We start from the raw sequence: 20,187 nt of genomic DNA, 5'->3' as shown, positions 1-20,187 counted from the left end.
ACCACCCTTCCTCATGTCTTGTAAAGTGGAGTCATTTGGTTATATTAGTCTTCTTTTACTCTACGTGCGACAATACTACATTTCCCTGATTGATACTTAAATGTAAAGCAGGGCTCGACACTAACGGTGGCCCGGTGGCCCGGGGCCACCAAAAACGCACGTCGGGCCACCAAAATTTCAGAAATGAAGAATTCTTTTTTTGGTGGCCCGATCAGGCCACCAAAAAAGGTCAGATGTTTGCCTTTAGGCCACCAAAAATAAACGTTAGTGTGGAGCCCTGTGTAAAGTATTTGCTTTTTTTCTCTCTCTCTTTGGATGTTGTTCTATTGGTTAAAGTGTTTCGAATTGAGCTTGCCTTTACATTTCCATCTATATCATGTGATTATACCAAGATAATCTATATCACTGGAAATTCAGTGGTGGATACTGTGCCGTAAACTCACAGGTTTGAGTATGTAGATTTGTAGTGGGCCAGGATTTGCAAGATAAAGATGATAGTGCATTGGTAGTATAATTTTACTTCGTAAGGCCTCTCTGTCATGAGACAACCCATCCTTCATGCATGTCTTTGCCTGTACAAGTGATGAAGTACAAATGTAATACGAGACATGAAAACTCGTCACATTGAGGACGAGTTAGGTGATACGCTTGTGGTCATGAGATGACAGTCATCTGTGATCGACAAAGAAAAGAATGTGATATAGGCACCTTGAAGTTATATTGAGCGTGCATGCGAAACCGTATCTGTAACCACTCGACCACGGGTCATCCACGGAAATGGTAAGACAAAAAAACAACAACAATGTATAGATATAACGGGGGGAAAGTCAATGCCCACTCAACTAACGTGGCCGTGTGAACATCTATTGCATTGCTAGACGGAAAAGCGGCCTTGTAACGACTGAGGTCGCTATGCCATTTCTGGCAACTTGGGAAAAATACGTCCCGCAGACATAAAACCTATAATCGGCTGGTTTTGATACCTTGCCTTTAATCACAATTTTCAGTGTAATGACGTCATCAAATTACAAAACAATGACATGGTCTTGAAAGAAAATTGTTCAAAGTACAACACCTCAGTCGTCGTCATTACATACTATGATCGGTTTGACAAAGTCAACCTGCAAAATGTTGCTGCAGTCGAAGCAATGTGGTCTCCAACACACAAAAAAGAGGGATATGGCGTGTGTGTGTGTCTGTGTGTGTGTATAGGTGCGTTTATATACGAACGTGATTTCTACATGGACGAATATGTAATACAAAATTGAAGAAAAAAAAACAGTAAAGTAGCTAATTATTTTGTTTCGTGATCTTGTGGGGTTCGAACCCGCAACCTCACGTCTCTGAGACGTCGCCTTTAACCACTCGGCGACACGTCTCGACGGGAAAATATGGGGAACGTTATGGACTTGAAAGACAGTTGTTCAATATATAACACATTCATCGTACGTTGTCAGTTTGCTATTGACATGACGATCTATCATTTGAATATGAGGCAGGCATTAGTACCTGTATGAAATTATTATAGGCATGGTTATCAAATTGCCCTAAAATATCCTTATAATTGCCTTATTTTTACACACAGTTACGCTATCCCTTTAAACTCGTCACAGTTTAATCAGAATCATTAACATCATACATTAGTACCATATTCAGTTCCATAGCTGATCACGTTTGCTAATCAATTAAGAGTAATTGTCTAGCATGTGTCATATGGCCAACCTGTATACACACGTATATACACACACACAATGCTAAATGTATGTATCAAACATCTGTAACACAGCTTTGAACTAACTATAGGAATTATCGCTGCACTTATCATCCATACTTTTTATCACTATCTGAAACTCCACAAAAACCACTAATTGACAAATAATCATCAATACAGAAGACTGAATACCTTTTTTACAATGTATAGCTTGTTACATGTATAAATCAGCACAAAGTAACCACGACTACATTGTGTTACTGAATTAATATGAACAAATTTCATGTTGTGACAGTATACTATATCAGTTTGAAAAGCCCAACCTGCAAAACTATAATTTTGCAGCAGTCGAAGTAATGCAGTCTCCAACGCAAAACAAAGGTATACTGTGTGAGTGTGTGCGTATAGGTGTGTTTACATGCAAACGTGATTTCTACATGGACGAAGGTGTAGTACTCTATTGAAGAAAAAAAGTAAAAAAAATATATTATTTTCTTTCGTGCTCTTGTGAGGATCGAACCCGTACGTGTGCAACCTCACGTTTCTAAGACGACGCCTCTAACCACTCGACCATACGTCTCGACGAGAAAATTAGAGGAACGTAAGCTTATGTACGTGAAAGATGAATCAGGAATCGTTTGGTCCGCATTCCATTCTCATTTTCAGTTTTAAATTGCAAAATTGTCAACCTCATGAGGAGATTTCAAAGAATAAAATGCATGATTACTGCAGCTTATTGTCACAGCTACAACATAAATAAGTTTCAGAGGAAATGAAGCAAAATCAGCTGAGATAAAGGTGCTTAAACGTTGTCAAGTCAATGCATGGTTTCTAAAAAAATCACCTCCCATAGACATAACACGTAAACTTGTCCGATTTTGCGTCTTTACCTTTAAACACAATTTAAAGCATGATGACGTCATCAAATTTCAAAACCATGACATGGACTTGAAAGGCAAATGTTCAAAGTACAACATATCTGAATTTGGGATAATATTGAGCTTAAACAACAGAGATACGAGCAAATGAATGTCAGAAACAGTACCTCAAAAAAATTAATTCCACTTTTTTGATTTCAGATGACGATATGATGACGTCATAATGTAATTATGGAAATAATGATACTTGAAACGTCATGTCCAATTTATATGCTTTTGTAATATGCAATAAAAACATAGGGTCACCTGACGTTTTAAAGAGCTATGGCGAAATAAACAAAGACATGTTTTTTCACTATATTTGCACATAGACGCGCACGCGAAATTTGAACTTTGACGCAAGTGCATTGCTTTGTTATTTGTAGGAATCGATTAGAAATCAATGGATATTGTTGCTCAAAGTATCAGGAATCCAAATCTGTCAAAAAAAGTGTATTTTCATGTTGCTGACGCGCTGTGCGCGCGAAAATGCGCGGACGGACGCGCACGCGCAAAATTGTTTGAAACGCATAAAATTGTCTGAAACTTCGAGATTTCCCATTGGAAAGTTGTTTTGAGCCTTTTAAAATTTTGACGCGCGCTTACGCGCACTTAATGATGTCCTAGGTAATTAGCATCAAAAGAAGTAAGATAGAACGTGACCTGAACTTTATGTCCACAAAAAATGATACAGAAATGACCTTTAGTTATGAAGTTATGATCGATCATGTAACATGGTCCAAAAATCACAAAATGGCGCCTAGACGACGTCATAGATATGTTACTGTCATGAAAACCTTATTGTGGCTAGATATTGTCATGAGACATGTTCCCTGAAAATGTCATGTTATTCCGTAATGTCATTCTTGAGATATTGATGACACAAAATTGTCCAGAAAGAAAGAAGAATAAAAAGAAATAAAGAGAGATTTTGACAATCACAATAGGTGATACGCTGATAGCGTATCACCTAATAACACGTGCTCTCAGAGAGTAATACTGAGTGCTTCATTAGTTTAATCCTGTTATTTGGAAATGTTTGAACACATGTTAAGTGCATACATGTATTTGAAATTGAAGGTCTTTCAGAAAGTTAGTTTATTACTTATTTACATACTTACTTGTTTTTCTTTTTTTTCATCATCATTATTGTGTCATTCATTTTCATGTGCATGTTTGTGTAAGGATTTTTAGCTCACCTGAGCCGAAGGCTCAAGTGAGCTATTGCGATCGCTCTTCGTCCGGCGTCTGTTGTGCGTCGTGCATCGTCCGTCGTGTGTAAACTTTTACATTTTCATCTTCTTCTTGAGAACCCCTTGACCGATTTTCACCAAACTTGGCAGGTAGCATCCCTAGGGGGATAGGATCTTAATTTCTTCAAGTGGGCACCATATCCCTCCTGGGGGGGCCCAGAGGGGCCCAAACCCCCCACAATTAAGGAATCTTAAAAAATCTTCTTCTCTAGAACCTGAAGTGATAGAGCTAAGTTAATACTATGAATTAGTACATTGATGCCTGTAGTTTCAAGTTTGTTCATGGCGGAACCAGGGGTGCCCCCCTTGGGACCCAGGGGAGGGGAGTGGGGAGGGGTCCCAGGGTTCTCGCCAGGAATTTCTTCACGCTTGTCGGCAGTTGTACGCGCTGTTCTGGGGGTGGGCACGGGAAGAGCGGAAGCCCTCGGTGATGCTCAATACAACAGAGATAAATCGCCGCTTAAATGCCACTAAATGTGACATTTTCACGGAGATGTAATGAACGTTGTGAGGGGCATATTCTCACAGAAACAATGCAGAAACTCCATACCTTTTGTTGGCGGCAGTTCCTAAATAATAAATGAAAGAGAAGTAGGTGCCGATGGTGAAGGTTCAGATTTCTTTTAGGCCTTTCCTGTTTCACTGTTGCAGTAATTAGCCGTCTCTGCATCGCAACAACGCGCGCCGTGTACTAACTATACCCGTAGTGTTTTTGCTTTCTCGCCGTCTGCTCGACCATGTGGTAGGCCTACTGCATGCAGATGCGCGAGAAGCGATCGAGAACTTTCAGGACATCGTTGCACTTTCTTTTCTGGGTATAGACCTACTACGTACTGCGGTAGTTTGGCCGTGACATCAAAGAGATATCATACAAAAATGTAATGATGGTTATTATTCCGAAGGTTTGTTTAATCATGAAATGAAACGATTCATTACTGAGTAGGCCTACTTCGAAGGTTTGTAATCGAAAACAACAACACCAAAGGTCGGTACTACAGATAAATGTTCAAAATAAAGAAAACTGATTTCGTTCGAAGATTAACAAACATTTTTTTTCTTTATTATTTTCCGATCAACGAACCTTCAGAAAGGAATCTATCATCTATCATCTATCATCGTTATTGTTTCGGAATAACAAACCTTCAGAATAAGAAAACACTGTTTTGGGGCCATTGTTGTATTCCGAAATTATACTGGCAGAACGTTCGAAATAACAAAACTGATTTCGTTTGGAATTAAACGAATATTTCTTCTTTATCATTTTTCGATTAACGATCATTCAGAATTAAGAATGTTGAGTATTATTTTACCATTTTTCTTTTGGAGTAACGAACCCTCAGTGTTCAAAAACTGTAACCGTTTTGGGGCCGTCGTTTCATTCCGAAATTATACTGGCAGAACGTTCGAAATAACAAAACTGATTTTGTTTGGAAATAAACGAACATTTCTTCCTTATCGTTTTCCGATTAACGATCGTTCAGAATTGAGAATCTAGAGTATTTTATCATCATTATTCTTTCGCAGTAACGAACCTTCAGAGTGAAGGAAAACTGTAACCGTTTTGGGGCCGTTGTTTTATTCCAAAATTTCACTGGCAGAAACGTTCAAAAGAACAAAACTGATTTCGTTGTGAAATGAACGGGCATTTTTTCTTAATCATTTTTGGATTAACGAACTTTCAGAATGAAGAATCTAGCATTATTTTATCATTAATCTGTTGGAGTAACGAACCCTCAGAGTAAGAAAACTGCAACTGTTTTTGGGCTGTCGTTTTATTCCGAAATTTCACTGGCAAAACGTTCAAAATGACGCACTGATTTCGTTTTGAAATTTATGGACATTTTTCTTTATTTGATTTTCGGTTAACAAACCTTCAGAATAAAGAATCTACAATTTATTATTTCATCATTACTATTTCTTTCAGAATAACAGACCCTTAGAGTACGAAAACACGCTGTTTTGTGCAGTCGTTTTGTTCCGAAATTTCACTGGCAGAACGTTCGAAATAACAAAGCTGATTTTGTTGTGAAATGAATGGACATTTTTTCTTAATCATTTCTGGATTAACGAACCTTCAGAATAAAGAATCTAGCATTATTTTATCATTAATCTGTCGGAGTAACGAAAAAAATGAACCTTGGTGGTGATATTAACTGATGCTGGTGTAGAGAAAATCAAAGACAGCTTGCTCAAAAGATAATTCCTTCTTCCAGTTTATTTTCTCCCCAGTCATTCCTGTCGTTCTCCTCCCATGAACCCCTGCCATGCATGGACGATGAACAAAACAAAATGTTACCGACGCTGCAATGAAAAAAAGAAGAAGAAAGAACACGTGCTCGAAGCAAATTATCTACACTTTTCAAGTTGAACAAATTGATGTTCGAAATGAAGAATAAAAAAAAAAACACGATCCCCAAGCAGTGGGGAAACTTGATATCATGGCTTGTGGAAATTTCCATTAAATTTCCACGAAAGCCAGGTGTCAGATAAAGGAATGCTGCGCGTACTGCCACCTTGCTTCAGTGGTCGTAAACAGCGTGTACATAGCATGTAAACCAACTTGGAACATTGATGAAGGATTATCCATTTATTTTCTGCCCATGAAGGCCCCCTAACCCACCTGTTAACAAACCAAGCCAGAAGCACGTGGAGCATTACGTACGTTGAACTTGAAAGACCATCATGACAGAATTACTATAAATTTCGGCCCGGAGAAGGAAAATGGAATATTCACGAATGACGTTTACAAATCCATGGAAAGTGAAAAGGCTCAAATGGAACGCATGGCTTTTTAAATTTAAAAAAAAAAATAAAATAACCCGCTGAAACTACCAAAACCAAAATAACAATTTGCATTAGCTTACTCCATTGCACGTTCTTTTTTCTTTTCTTTTTTTTTAACGAAAGATGGAGTTAATTTTCTCTCTGCGGCAATGCTTTAAACGCATCTAATTTTGCGTCATTGCCAATGGCCAGCTTCCTAAAGAAGGGATACAAATCCTTTCAAATATATACGAAACAAAGTCTAAAAATCCTGGATCCTGGCGGTGAATTCCGGTGGTATTATAAATCCTGCTCACTATCAAAATTTAATCATCTGTTCCTTGCGCCATTTTACCAACCAACTGTTCGTGAAAATTTCATCCTAATCTGTTCCCAAATTTTGACTTATTTTGCGAATAGAGAGACAGACAGGCAGACAAACAACAAACAAACCAAAGCAGCAAAAAATGAATAAATAAATACAACCTTTGGCGGATGGGGGCATGCATTTCATATCGTTTGTTTTTGCATAACCCGACAACAAGCGTGACAACAAGCGAGCACGTGTCAGCCTTCCTTAGCCTCCCTCGGCCTCCGACCCTCTCTTTCCGTCCTCTCTCTCCCTCTCACAATACCGTCGTACACACAGGCGGCTGTGTGGCCGGCTGGGTGCAACCAGGGAGGTGGACCTCCCTGGTGCATGTGTGTGTGGATCCCGAATCAGAGTGCATGTGAGTGAGCAAGTGTGTGATGTGGTGTGTTCTGCAACTTGTATGTTGAGCCGCGTTGTTGTGATCGGTGCGGTGACTGCGTGGATAACTTTTTGCGCTTGTAAACTGCTGCTCCTTTCAACATCTAGCTTCTTTTCTAGCCAGATAATAAAGACTGAAAAAGGCGAGAAATTCGTCCAAACTTAGCTCGTCAAGCAAGTTCACGCGTGGTGTTACCCTTGTCGGCAAATTTTACCCTTGTCGGCAATTGTTTCTTCAAACCGCACGCTTGTCGGCGCCGACAAAGGTGATTTACACTGGCGAGATCCCTGGGTCCTAATGGGGCCCAAATTGTATATTTTCATCTTTTTCTTGAAAATGCCATTATGAATTTTCACCAAAGTTGGTAGGTAGCATCCCTAGGGGGAAAGAATCTCATTCCCATCAAATGGGCACCATGCCCCACCTGGGGGGCCCCAGGGGGCCTAAATTTGGACTAAATTTGGACCAAAATGGTAAATTTTCATCTTTTTCTTGAAAACCCTACCACTAATTTTCACCAAACTTGGCAGGTAGCATCCCTAGGTGGATAGAATCTCAATTCCATCAAATGGGCACCATGCCCCACCTGGGGGGCCTCAGGGGTCCCACCCCTCCCCCGCTCCTGTAAGGAATCTTTACAGATTTTCTCTAGAACTGGAAGTGATTGAGCTAAGTTAATACAATGAGTCAGTATATTGATGACTGTTGTTTCAAGTTTGTTCATGGGAGAATCAGGGGTGCCCTCCCCCCACCCCCTTGGGACCCAAAGAAGCGGGATGGGATGGGGGGGGGTCCAAATGCGTGCCCAAATTTTCATCTTCTTGCTGAAAACAACATAAGGGATTTTCACCAAACTTGTCAAGTAGCATTCACATAGGGATAAAATCTCAAAGTGTTTTAATGGGCATCATGCTTCCTTGGGGGCCCCAGGGGGTCCAAACCTCCTAAATTTATGAATATTAGATAATATTTTTCTCTAGTTCTAATCAAAAGTGATAGGGCTTTAAGTCTTTTTTCCCAAGCTGCATAATCCAACATTCTATAAAGTACAGTGTACTTGGCAGGTATTTTTACCAGTGTGATGGAATATGGAAGTGGACACCATGCCCCCATTCTCAAAGCTACCCCCAACATAAGTTTCCAATGTTCTCAGGTAAGAGTCTGCAAGAATGCATGGAAGGTGAACTTGAGATACTCAGGTGAGCGCGTGACCCGCGGGTCTCTTGTTGTATCTCATAAGTTACTTCTTCAACTGCGCCTTGAGCATGTTAGCTATGTGGAATTGGCACTTATAAGTACCCTGTATTATTATACCCCCGCCAAACGAAGTTTGAAGGGGGTATATAGGAATCAGCGGGCGGTCGGGCGGTCGGTCGGTCGGTCGGGCGGTCGGGCGGTCGGTCCGTTGCAAATCTTGTGTCGCGAACTACTTCCTCAGTTTTCAACCGATTCCCATAAAACTTGGCACAGATGTGTGCCTTGGGTTGTAGATGTGCAAGACGTATTTTTTGACAGTACCCAAAAGTACATTGCCATGGTAACGGCATATTATGGGCAAAAATGGGTACAAATCTTGCGTCGCGAACTCCTCCCACAGTTTTTGATCAATTTTTATGAAATTAGGTACAGATGTTCATCTGAATATGTTAATGTGCAAGACACATATTTCCGCAGTGGCAAAAAGTGCGTTGCCATGGTAACGGCATGTTATTGGTAAAATATAGGGCAAAATGCTTCATGGCAAAACTGCTTCATCAGTGTTCTTTTAATTCTCATGGAATTCATATTGAATGTTTGTCTTAGGATATAGGTCAGCATGACACATTTCTTGACAGTGACAAAAAGTATGTTGCCATGGTAACAGCTCACATAATATGAGCCAAAATGATGGACAATTTTGTGTTGCAAACTACTTCCTCAGTTTTTGCCCAATTTCCATGAAACTTGGTACAGATGTGTGCCTTTGGTTGTAGATGTGCAAGACGCATTTTTCGACAGTACCCGAAAGTACGTTGCCATGGTAACGGCATATAAATGGCAGAAGATCAAGGAAAGATCTTGCGGATTTAACTACTTCCTCAGTTTTTTGACCAAAGCTTATGAAATGTTGTTTGGCTTATGAAATGTTGGGTATAACCAGTCGCTGTAGCGACATTTCTAGTTATTATTATTATTATTATTATCTCATGGTCATGCAGCTGGAACTTGAAAGTATACTAACCTTGTCTTGAGCATCACTTGAATAACTTTGTCAAACATCCATATTTCCAGTCTTCTTCACACTTTAAAATGAAACACATATCTTCAAAACTTCAAATGAATGTAGATAAAAGATGTCATCTTTTAGATGGAAGTTTGTAATGTACCTTTGGAATCAGTGTATAACTTACACAGCATGGAATGTTTATGTCCTATTTTGTGGGATGATATATGGTAGGTGTTTATGCCAATCACATAATGATGTCTTTTCTATGCAAGTATTGTAGAAAGTGATCAAGATTCGCAGGGGCTGATCCAGGAATTCCTTAGAGGGGAGGCGCCTTTGCAAAATTAAAGGGGGCGCACACACCCCTCCCCCACTTTTTCTTTTATTTCTTTTGTTTTAACCAAAAGTGAAGGCACGCTCGATGTGCCCCCTCTGGATCTGCCACTGATTCGTATTGCCTGTACTGTTGAACATGCATTTGTGTTTATTTCCTGACATTGTTCTAACAAATATCTGCCTTTGTTGTATTTTTCAGGCTCTCCCAGGAGCAAAAGTGAGGCTGAGGCAGCAGGGTTGTGAGTACAAATTAAGATTTATATACCATAAAGAGTTCTGGTGAGTTTCAACAAAAACTACTCCAAAAAGCCTGCACATGTCCTGATTTATTCCTACTTTTTTTTCTTACTTTTTCCCTCTCATGTCCTACTTTTTCCTACTCTTATAGAGATTCTGTTCCTACTTTATTCCTACTTTTTTACATTATACCGCTTGAAAGCCTGTATCAGTGATTTTATAAGCACATGTCGAGTGGTTAGGAAAATCAGCATTTCGAGAAAACTGCCTTCAAAGTTTCCCTTCCCACGCCATCATGATCAAGGGGAGGCAAGACAGTTTTCACCTCTTGACAATAGAAGGTATGCTCCTAGCAACCTCCGCTATGTTCATTCAAGCTTAGCGCCAGCAGTCTACACACGACCAGTCAGTAACCAGGATGCCATGCCCTGACCAATAAGATAATTCCCTCATTGCTAGGGGTGGAGTCTATCTGCACAGCTAAATCCAAATCTTTAACATGTTTCTGTTCCATTGAGAGTCGGAAAATCATGGCCCAGAAAAACACTGATTTCTTGCCTTTCCTTTGATCATTTAGCTTCAAAATTGGCGGATTATAGACGAGACATCAGACTCCAAATTATGCCGAAAACAGAAGTCCGAATGTTTTGACCAATTTCATATTCGATTTTCTCGGCTCCGCTGTCAGCGACTTTAGGATCCTTTCATTGTGGCAGGTCACATATAATAATTCCTGCATCATTGTAGATACCCGCCAATCTATAGTATGTCAGTGTGATGAGGCATGTAGCGTGTCATATCCAATGTGAAATGTGAGATGAGGGCAAGAGCAGTCTACTTGTACAAGAACAAAATTTCATGAGGATGTAACTTCGGTAATACAATATGCATTACTTTGCTCATCTGCCCATACTGGGGGGGGGGGGGGGGATAATATATAACAATCAATATGAAACAAGAAGTTCATTTATGGAGGAAACAGTAGAGATGAACTGTCACAACTGAAGAACAGGCTATCGGGTCTCATCTCTACTGTTGGTGAGTAATCTTGTCAGATACTGTGTAGACAAGATTGAAGTATGCAGTCCCAGTAATTGGGTCCATTGAAGGAGCTGGCCTCATCTGATTATTTTTTGTATATGATGACATGAATGCAAAGGCATCATCTCTGGCCAAAGTTCTGAAAGCAAGCTGAGAATGTATGAAATATTATGTGCTTATTGGGTTGGGGTTTTTCTTTGATTAACAAGTTTTGTTTCCTTTTTGTTTGTCAAGGAGTGATGATACATGCGATATTACGGAAAAATCAAGAAAAATTTTGTATGAACATAAATGTCTGTGTGTTTGTGTGTGCAAGTGTGAATTAATATATCTACAATTGTAGGTTTGTGAGAAAATTGTTATTGCCTATAAAAAAAAATGTATGCATGTAGCTCCTTAGTGTTTCCACACTTCCTTCGGTACTTCACAAATTACATCTGATTGATGAGGGGTGATGTTCAGTCCATAAATCATTACCAAGAGAACATTTTATGCCAGTGTAGAAGTGCAGAAAATCTGTATAGAGGTGTTAATGATGGCAGTCATGTATTGTTGGAAACTCTTTGGATGACTCTGATTTATTCCTCATATATCACCATATCACTACCCTGTGTGGTGTCAGGAAATTAAATTTTGTGCCCATTTATTCCCCCCCCCCCCCCCCAAAGAAAACTGCTGCTGCTTTTTAGCTCACCTGAGCCAAAGGCTCAAGTGAGCTATTGCGAACGCTCTTCGTCCGTCGTCCGTCGTGCGTAAACTTTTTACACTTTCATCTTCTTGTTGAGAACCCATGACCGATTTTCACCAAACTTGGCAGGTAGCATCCCTAGGGGGATAGGATTTCAGTTTGTTCTATATGGGCACCATGGCCCCACCTGGGGGGCCCCAGGGGGACCCAAACACCCTAAAATTAAGGAATCTTTAAAAATCTTCTTCTTTAAAATCAGAAGTGATAGGGCTTAGTTTGATACATGAGTAAGTACATTGATGACTATAGTTTCAAGTTTGCTCATTGGGGAATCAGGGATGGCCCCCCTTGGGACCCAAGGGAGGGAGGTGGGGAGGGGTCCTAATGGGGCCTAAATTGTACATTTTCATCTTCACTTTGAGATCGCTATGTCTGATTTTCACCAAACTTGGTAGGTAGCATCCCTAGGGGGATAGGATCTCAATTTGTTCAAATGGGCACCATGGCCCACCTGGGGGGGCTCCAGGGGGGCCCCAACCCCCTAAAATTAAGGAATCTTTAAAAATCTTCTCTAGAACCAGAAGTGATAGGGCTTAGATAATACTATGAGTTAGTACATTGATGACTGTAGTTTCAAGTTTGTTCATGGGGTTGGCGGAATCAGGGGGTCCCCCCCCCCCCCCTTGGGACCCAGGAGAGGGGATGGGGAGAAGTCCTACAGTTGTAATGGGACCTGAATTGTACATGTTCATCTTCTTCTTGAAAACCTCGTGATGAATTTTGACCAAAATTAGCAGGTAGCATCCCTAGGGGGATAGAATCTCAATTCCTTCAAATGGGCACCATGTCCCTCTTGGGGGGCCCCTCGGGGGCCCATCCCCTCTCCCCCCCCCCCCCGCCCCCACCCCCCCTATTAAGGAATATTTAAAATCTACTCCAGAACCAGAAATGATAAAGCAAAGTTAATACCATGAGTTTGTACATTGATGACTTTAGACTTTAGTTCCAAGTTTGTTCATTGCAGATCCAGGACTGCCTGCCCCCCACCCTGGAGTTGAGGGGGGAGGGAAATCCATATGCAGACCTAAATTTCCAATATTCTCAGGTAAGAGTGTGCAAGAATGCATGGAAGGAGAAGTTGTGATAGTCAGGTGAGCGTGTGACCCTCGGGTCTCTTGTTTACCATTGAAAAATTCTTTTTATGCATATTTCACATGTTTTATATATTCCTCTGAGAATTCAACATAGGAAGCGCTAATAAGTGCAGTTGTCTAACTAGAGAAGTATACATCAGAGTAAAATGTGTGACGCTACATGTAACATCTGTCAAGTTCCTCCAGGGCATATAGGCGTAAATACCAGGGGGATGGGGGATGGCCTGTGCGAGCATCCCCCCTGAAATAAAAAAAAAATTTAAAAAAATGCCAGGAGAAGTTATATGATAGTACTGATTTCAGCATATTGCATGGAGTTTGCAAGCCCACCTAGTGAGAGCTGAACAGAACTAGTTATTCTGCCTTTTAGGATTTGTATACATAATTTTCTCAAGCGCTCACTTGCTCGCAAATAGTAGTATTGACTTAAAGTATGGTCTGATGTTGAAAACATAAAATACAATACCAGAATACCTGCTATGGCGCATGCCATTCAGGACCATGTAGAAACTATGTACGAAAAACAAAACAAAACAAGACAAAACTGCCAGAATTACCCCTTTCCCAATTCTTGGATCATTTAGCAAACGATGCTATCTCAGTCAGGATTCATCTGTGGTCATACACAGGGATGATGAAGGGCAGTGATCCTGATGGGGAGGGGGCAGCAGTTGCCCCCAATGAAAATATTGGAGGTGCAAGCATATTTTATTACGTAAGTCTCCGATCGAGACTACATGTCTCATCGGGTGTAATATGAGATCCCGCTGGTCACATGTGTGGCAATTCGTTGGCGCGTTTTGTGTGTGTGTGAAAAGGATTTTCACAACCTCCGAATGTTCAAGAATTTCGCGAAAATTCTTCCTTGCGGACTTATCAGAATAATGAAAGAACAGAAGGATAGAAGATCCGCTGGCGTGGCCGCGGAAAAGGAAAACAAAGAGAAGAAAACTGACCGCGCAGCGGCAGAATCTTCGGGCGAAAACAGAGTAATGGAGTCACAGCAGGCGGTGAGTGCTAGCCAAGCTGACCGCGCAGCGGCAGCAAAAGGAACGGCTGCCAACACGGGCCGTGGACAGGGAGTACCGACGGTGATGGAGGCTGGGCGAGGCCCGCTCGGACGGTAGCAGCGACTCGGCCTCGGATTACTACGAAATCCAACTCGCCAAAGTTGAGAAATGATAACTTTGGGACAGTAAACAGTCGTCTTGATAGACTCGAAGGCTTGCTCTGTCAGTTCATGGAGGCTCTTCCCAGTAAAAGGGAAGGGGTGGCAGGCATGGGACATGCACAGCCAGACCGACATCTTGATCGCAGTGGAAGTGATTCAGCCTCTGCTTCAACTTCTACTAGTGCAGATTATGACTTGGCACATACAGAAGAAATGGATATTGAGGATGATGACATGGTGCATGCCTTGGGTGCAGGGCATAGCTCAGAGCTGGAGTCGTGCGTGGATAGGGCAGAAGCACAGACAGTACCAGCTTTTGCTGCTAAATTTGCGGTGGCATCAGATATTGGACAGCCTCTTGATGAGGAGCTAGCAAGCTCTGTGAACTACTTGATGAGTCATCATCTGGAAGAGAAAGTGCTCGATGAGACAAGTAGCAAATACCCAGTGCCGTCGAACTGTCGAGGGATCAACACCCCGAAAGTAAATCAGACGATCTGGGACAACCTCTCTGCCTCTGTTCGTACGAAGGATGTGAAACTTCAGAGGGTCCAAAAATCCCTAACAAGACGTATCTCGGCTTATGTCAGCCTGCTCGATCCAAGCAACATATCTCCCGAACAGCAAGACGTTCTAGCATTGTTGTACAACCGCAAACTTTGAGATGAATGCTCTTCGCAAAGAAATGATAAAGCCGGATCTGAGCACGAAATTTACTCATCTCTGCAAACCAACAAACCCTGTAACCAAGTATCTCTTTGGAGATGACTTTGGCAAGCAAGTAAAGGAATTGCAAGACCAGCACAAAGCGGCGGCTGGAGTGATGAGAGGCGGGTTTAAAAGACCCAAGCCGGCCTATCACCCCTACCCAGCCAGGGGTCACAACGCAGATACAAGGAAGCTGGTTGGGTTCGCGGACATCCTACTCTTCGGATTCGTCAGGGAGCACATCTAGGCCTTTTTTAGGCCAACGAAACCAGTGAGGAAGAGGACCTCCACAAGCTCCCCATACGTTTACCCCAACAGCGTCTCGAGAGGGACGCCAAGCCCCAGAGTACCGGAAGCTCGGCCAAGGGCAAGGCAGGATGAAATAGAGCAACTCCCAAAGAGTGATGAGGTAAGGGAGAAGATAACATCTAATGTCAATGATTTTGCAGTCGGAGGTCGACTGAAGCTACATATGCACAACTGGGGAGAGCTTACATCTGATACATATAATTTTGCAAAGCTGTACAGGGCTACAAGCTAGAATTTGACCCAGCTAAATATCCCCCTCGTAGGGAAAAACCCCTTCATGAATCAAAGAAATTCTGAGGAAAATGGCCTCGATCAGGAAGAAATCAACAAGCTGTTGAGGAAAAATGTCATAGAAGCATGTGAACATGTAGAAGGGGAATTCATATCAAATATTTTCACAAGGCCAAAGAAAATGGCGGCCTCAGGGTCATCTTGGATTTGACAGAATTAAACAAGAGTATTTTGTATCAGCATTTTAAGATGGACAATATCAAGACAGCTCTACCTCTTATTTCTCCGGAGATTATTTAGCTTCAGTCGATCACCGAGACGCATACTTCACGGTTCCTAATCCACCCAGATTCTCGAAAATTTTCCTGAGATTTACATTGGCAGGGAAGGTTATGGGAATTTCAAGCACTTCCCAATGGGCTTAGCTCAGCACCAAGGCTCTTTACAAAACTGCTAAAGCCTGTTTTGGCAACGCTCAGGGAGCAGGGTCACATTGTAATTGCATATCTAGATGATACACTTATCATCGCAAAAACTGCCGAGGAAATGCAGGCGGCAGTGAGCGCATACTACTATGTTGCTATCAAATTTGGGGTTTATTGTTCACCCTGAAAAATCAGTTTTAGAGCCTACCCATGAGATTACCTTTCTGGGTTCAATCTGAACACTCTGGATATGAGTGTAAGGCTGCCAAAAGAAAAACAGGAGAACATAAAGCAGTCTTGTAAGGAACTGTTGGCTACTGAGAACCTGTTATCAGAAAAGTTGCGAAGGTTATCGGACAACAAGTGGCATCATTCCCAGCAGCACAATATGGCCCTCTCTATTATAGAGCCTTAGAGAAAGACAAGATTCTTGCCCTTGCAAGGAACAAGGGACATTTTGATAGGCATATGACCTTGTCAAGAGAAAGCATCCATGAAATTCAGTGGTGGATATTGAACCTTGAGTCACAGTTTAGCCCAATGCAGAGGGCAAAACCAGATGTGGAAATCCACACAGATGCCAGTGGTAAAGGCTGGGGGGCAACAAATCTGTGCACCTCAACAGGTGGCAGATGGAATAGTGATGAGTTGAAACAGGCAAATCAGAATAAAATTAACCTGCTAGAAATGGTAGCAGTTAGCCATGGGCTAAAAGCCTTTTGCTCAGAGAAAAGGAGCAATCATGTACTTGTTAGAGCAGAAAACATAATGGCTGTCGCATATCTGAACAATATGGATGGCACAAAATCTCCTGAATGTAATCAAATGGCCATTGATATTTGGGAATGGTGTATTAGTAAGGACATCTGGCTTACAGCTGCTCACCTACCTGGGCGATTGAATATTGAAGCAGATCGCATGTCTCGAAAATTCTCGGACAGCACAGAATGGATGTTGAATAAGAGCATATTTCAACGAATAATCAGGAGATTTGGTGTGCCTGAAATTGACATGTTTGCCTCCCGCCTGAATAAACAGGTAGACCGATATATTTCTTGGAGGCCTGAACCAGAGGCCTGGGCAGTAGATGCCTTCACAGTTGATTGGAGTCAATGGGATTTTTATGCCTTTCCCCATTCAATCTAGTGCCAATGTGCTTGCAGAAAATTCAGAAGGATAAAGCATGTGGGATTTTAGTGGTGCCCAATTGGCCAACACAGGTTTGGTACCCTATTCTTAAGAGTATGCTGGTTGAGGAACCCATGTTAATTCGAAAGAGTAAGACATTATTATGTCAACCAGTTTCAGGCACCCCACATCCTTTGAATAATCACTTGTCTCTATTATGATGCGGGCTTGGAAGGGACATTACGCAGAGCAGGGCCTCACACAAAGGACAATAGACATCATAGCTGCGTCGTGGAAAGGATCCACTAAAGCACAGTACCAGGTGTACATCAGAAAATGGAAAAGATTTTGTGCAGAGGGACACATTAATTATATGCATGTCCAAGTTTGTGATGTCCTTGCATTTCTTACAAATATGTTAGACAAAGAAAAGTTGGATACAGTAGCCTGAATACAGCCAGGAGTGCCCTTTCCCACGTTTCTCATAGTTGATGGTGGACGACAGCCTCTTGGGTCGCACCCACTTTTAAATAGGTGTATGAAAGGAGTTTTTCATTTAAAGCCGCCTGCTCCTCGCTACTCTTCTATCTGGGATGTTAAAGTGGTCTTGGACTACCTCAGAAAGCTATCTCCATCCAAGGCACTTAATCTGAAGCAACTTACTCAGAAATTGACTATGCTGATAGCACTTGTTTCTGCACAAAGGGTGCAGTCTCTTCATGTTATCAACCTGGACAGGATGAGGTGGAAAAAATCATCTGTTGAGATTTCTTTTGAGAATACACTGAAACAAAACAAGCCTGGAAATACGGGATTCAGTGTAACACTAAATGCGTACCCTCCAGATAGGAGATTGTGCGTAGTGAATTATATGAAAGAGTATGTGCAGCGGACACAGAATCTAAGAGGGATGGAGAGACATTTGTTAGTAGCTTATAAGAAGCCTCACCGTCGTGCATCAAAGCAAACAATTGCACGTTGGATTAAGACTGTCCTACATGACGCTGGTATCGATACACAGATCTTCAGTGCTCACTCCACAAGGGCGGCCTCTACATCAGCAGCACAAAGGAGTGAGGTGCCTGTGTCAGAAATCCTCTCAAGGGCTGGATGGATGGCTGAGAAGACATTCAGAAAGTTTTATTGCAAGCCCTTACAAGATACTGGCCAATTTGCGAAGGCTTTACTGAAAATGTGACTTGGAACTTCAGTCAGTGTATGGAATGGCAGTCTGCACAGAGTGCACAGGTATGTCTGTCTGTAGTGATGCCGTTAATGGCTTACAGATGCATTGCTCTGTACGTGACTACAGGGCTTTGAAACCTCATATTACACCCGATGAGACATGTAGTCTCGATCGGAGACTTACGTAATAAAATAGGAAGATTAAATGAGAACTTACCTGTTTGAAATTTAATCTTGATTTTATAAGTAAGTCGTAGAGAAGAGACTACATCCCTCCTCTTCCCACCCTGCGACTTACGTAGCCTCATGCAGGTAAAGTTCTCAACATCTTCATCTTCCTATCAATATATCCTGTAGTCTCGTACAGCTTTAAAAAATTGCCACACACGTGACCAGCGGGATCTCATATTACACCCGATGAGACATGTAGTCTCTTCTCTACAACTTACTTATAAAATCAAGATTAAATTTCAAACAGGTAAGTTCTCATTTAATCTTCCTATTATTTTGCCCCCCCCCCCCCATAATTCCTGAGATGTGGAAAAATTTTCTTGCTTTTTTGACAGAAAACTGTCAAAATATTTCATTCATTGTTCACCGTATTACTGAATTTCAATTTTGAAAATGCAAAATCTCCCTCTCATGGGAGGGGATTACACCCTGCACTGTTTGATCCTTTTCCTATAGGCTTAGTAAACTTTTAGATTATTTCATCAAACCTGTGCACCAGATCCATCACTTCAATTACCCCTTTCATTGCTTGGCGTCCCTGCATAAATTTAGTGTACTTTGGGGATTGGGAATTTCATGAATTCCTCTTTTTTTTTATGTTTATGAGATGTTTTCAAACATGTCAATTTTCTACCCCCAGTAATTCCGAAATGAGGAAAAATTTTCTTGCTTTTTTGATAGGAAACTGTCCAAATGAATGACCCATATTGTGAATCAGATTGTTGAATTCCAGAGCTGCCAACTAGCACTGATTTTCAGTAATTTCTACTGAAATTAGAGAAGAATACTGAAGGTTGCAAGCAAATTACTGATTTTAGAAATCATTGTCTGTGATATATTCCATTACACTGTTTAGGATTACTGATTTTCGCTCAAAAAAGGTGCAAATTTTTGATCTTCAGCCATCAAAGTACTGAAAGGCATTTACAAAAGTTGGCAGCTCTGGAATTCCATTTCTGAAAATGCAAAATCTCCCTCACGTGGAAGAGGCGGTACCCCCTCCCACACCCTCCTCCATTAGGTCTAATTCCATGCACTTTGATACAAGTACACTTGGGAGATTGACAAATTTCGTTAAAATGTGTGTATCAGAGAATTCTAACAAATTCTAAAGTTCCCACATCCTCGTTTAATTCACCCTTCCCCTGCTTGGTTCCTTTCTATAGATTTACACTAGGCACACTTTGGGATTGACAATTTTCCAAACATTCCACAAAAGTGTACATCAGATCATTCTATTTCAATTCTAAAAATGCAAGAGCTCTATCATGTGGGATGCCACTCCCAAAGGATGGTTTTAAGGGGTGCACGTCACGAGACCAATACCCACGAGTCATACAGCTCACAAGTCATACAGCCCATGAGTTATACAGCTCACGAGTCATACAGCCCATTAGTTCGACGCTAAGCTAACAAGACCCACGAGACCGACACATTAATCCCCGTGTTGCATCTGTCGAACTTGGCTGTTTTACCTAGTGTCAAACTCATGGGCTTTATTTGCCTAGTGTGGAACTCATGGACTGTATGACTCGTGAGCTGTATGACTCATGGACCTGTTTTCAATGTCAAACTCTTGGGCTGTATGACTCGTGGGTGTCCGACTGTCGGTCTAGTGGGATGACCCCGTTTTAAGGAACATTTGCCAAATTTGCAGTAACAAATGAGTGTCTTTCAGTAACACTACACATTGCACTGTACATGGCAAAGTATAACATTGTTGTCACACAAAAACAAACAC

The 20,187-nt window shown here is 41.5% G+C and overlaps 1 protein-coding gene across 1 annotated transcript in view; it reads left to right on the top strand.

The window, feature by feature from the left end:
- The window catches only part of LOC139722754 (E3 ubiquitin-protein ligase RNF126-B-like), a 176,354-nt gene extending 165,009 nt beyond the window's left edge, over positions 1–11,345 (top strand). The window contains exon 10 of the transcript XR_011710306.1: positions 10,138–11,345. The gene's annotated coding sequence lies outside the window, so the exon portion shown is untranslated. The remainder of the gene's footprint in view (positions 1–10,137) is intronic.
- Positions 11,346–20,187: the final 8,842 nt, after the last annotated feature.

Source organism: Diadema antillarum, unplaced genomic scaffold (genome assembly GCF_040938485.1).
Source record: "Diadema antillarum isolate AM-2024a unplaced genomic scaffold, OU_Dant_1.0 scf00000170, whole genome shotgun sequence".
NCBI classification, from domain to species: Eukaryota; Metazoa; Echinodermata; class Echinoidea; order Diadematoida; family Diadematidae; genus Diadema; species Diadema antillarum.
Note: the sequence above shows the minus strand (reverse complement) of the source record. Positions and strands in the feature narration are given on the sequence as shown.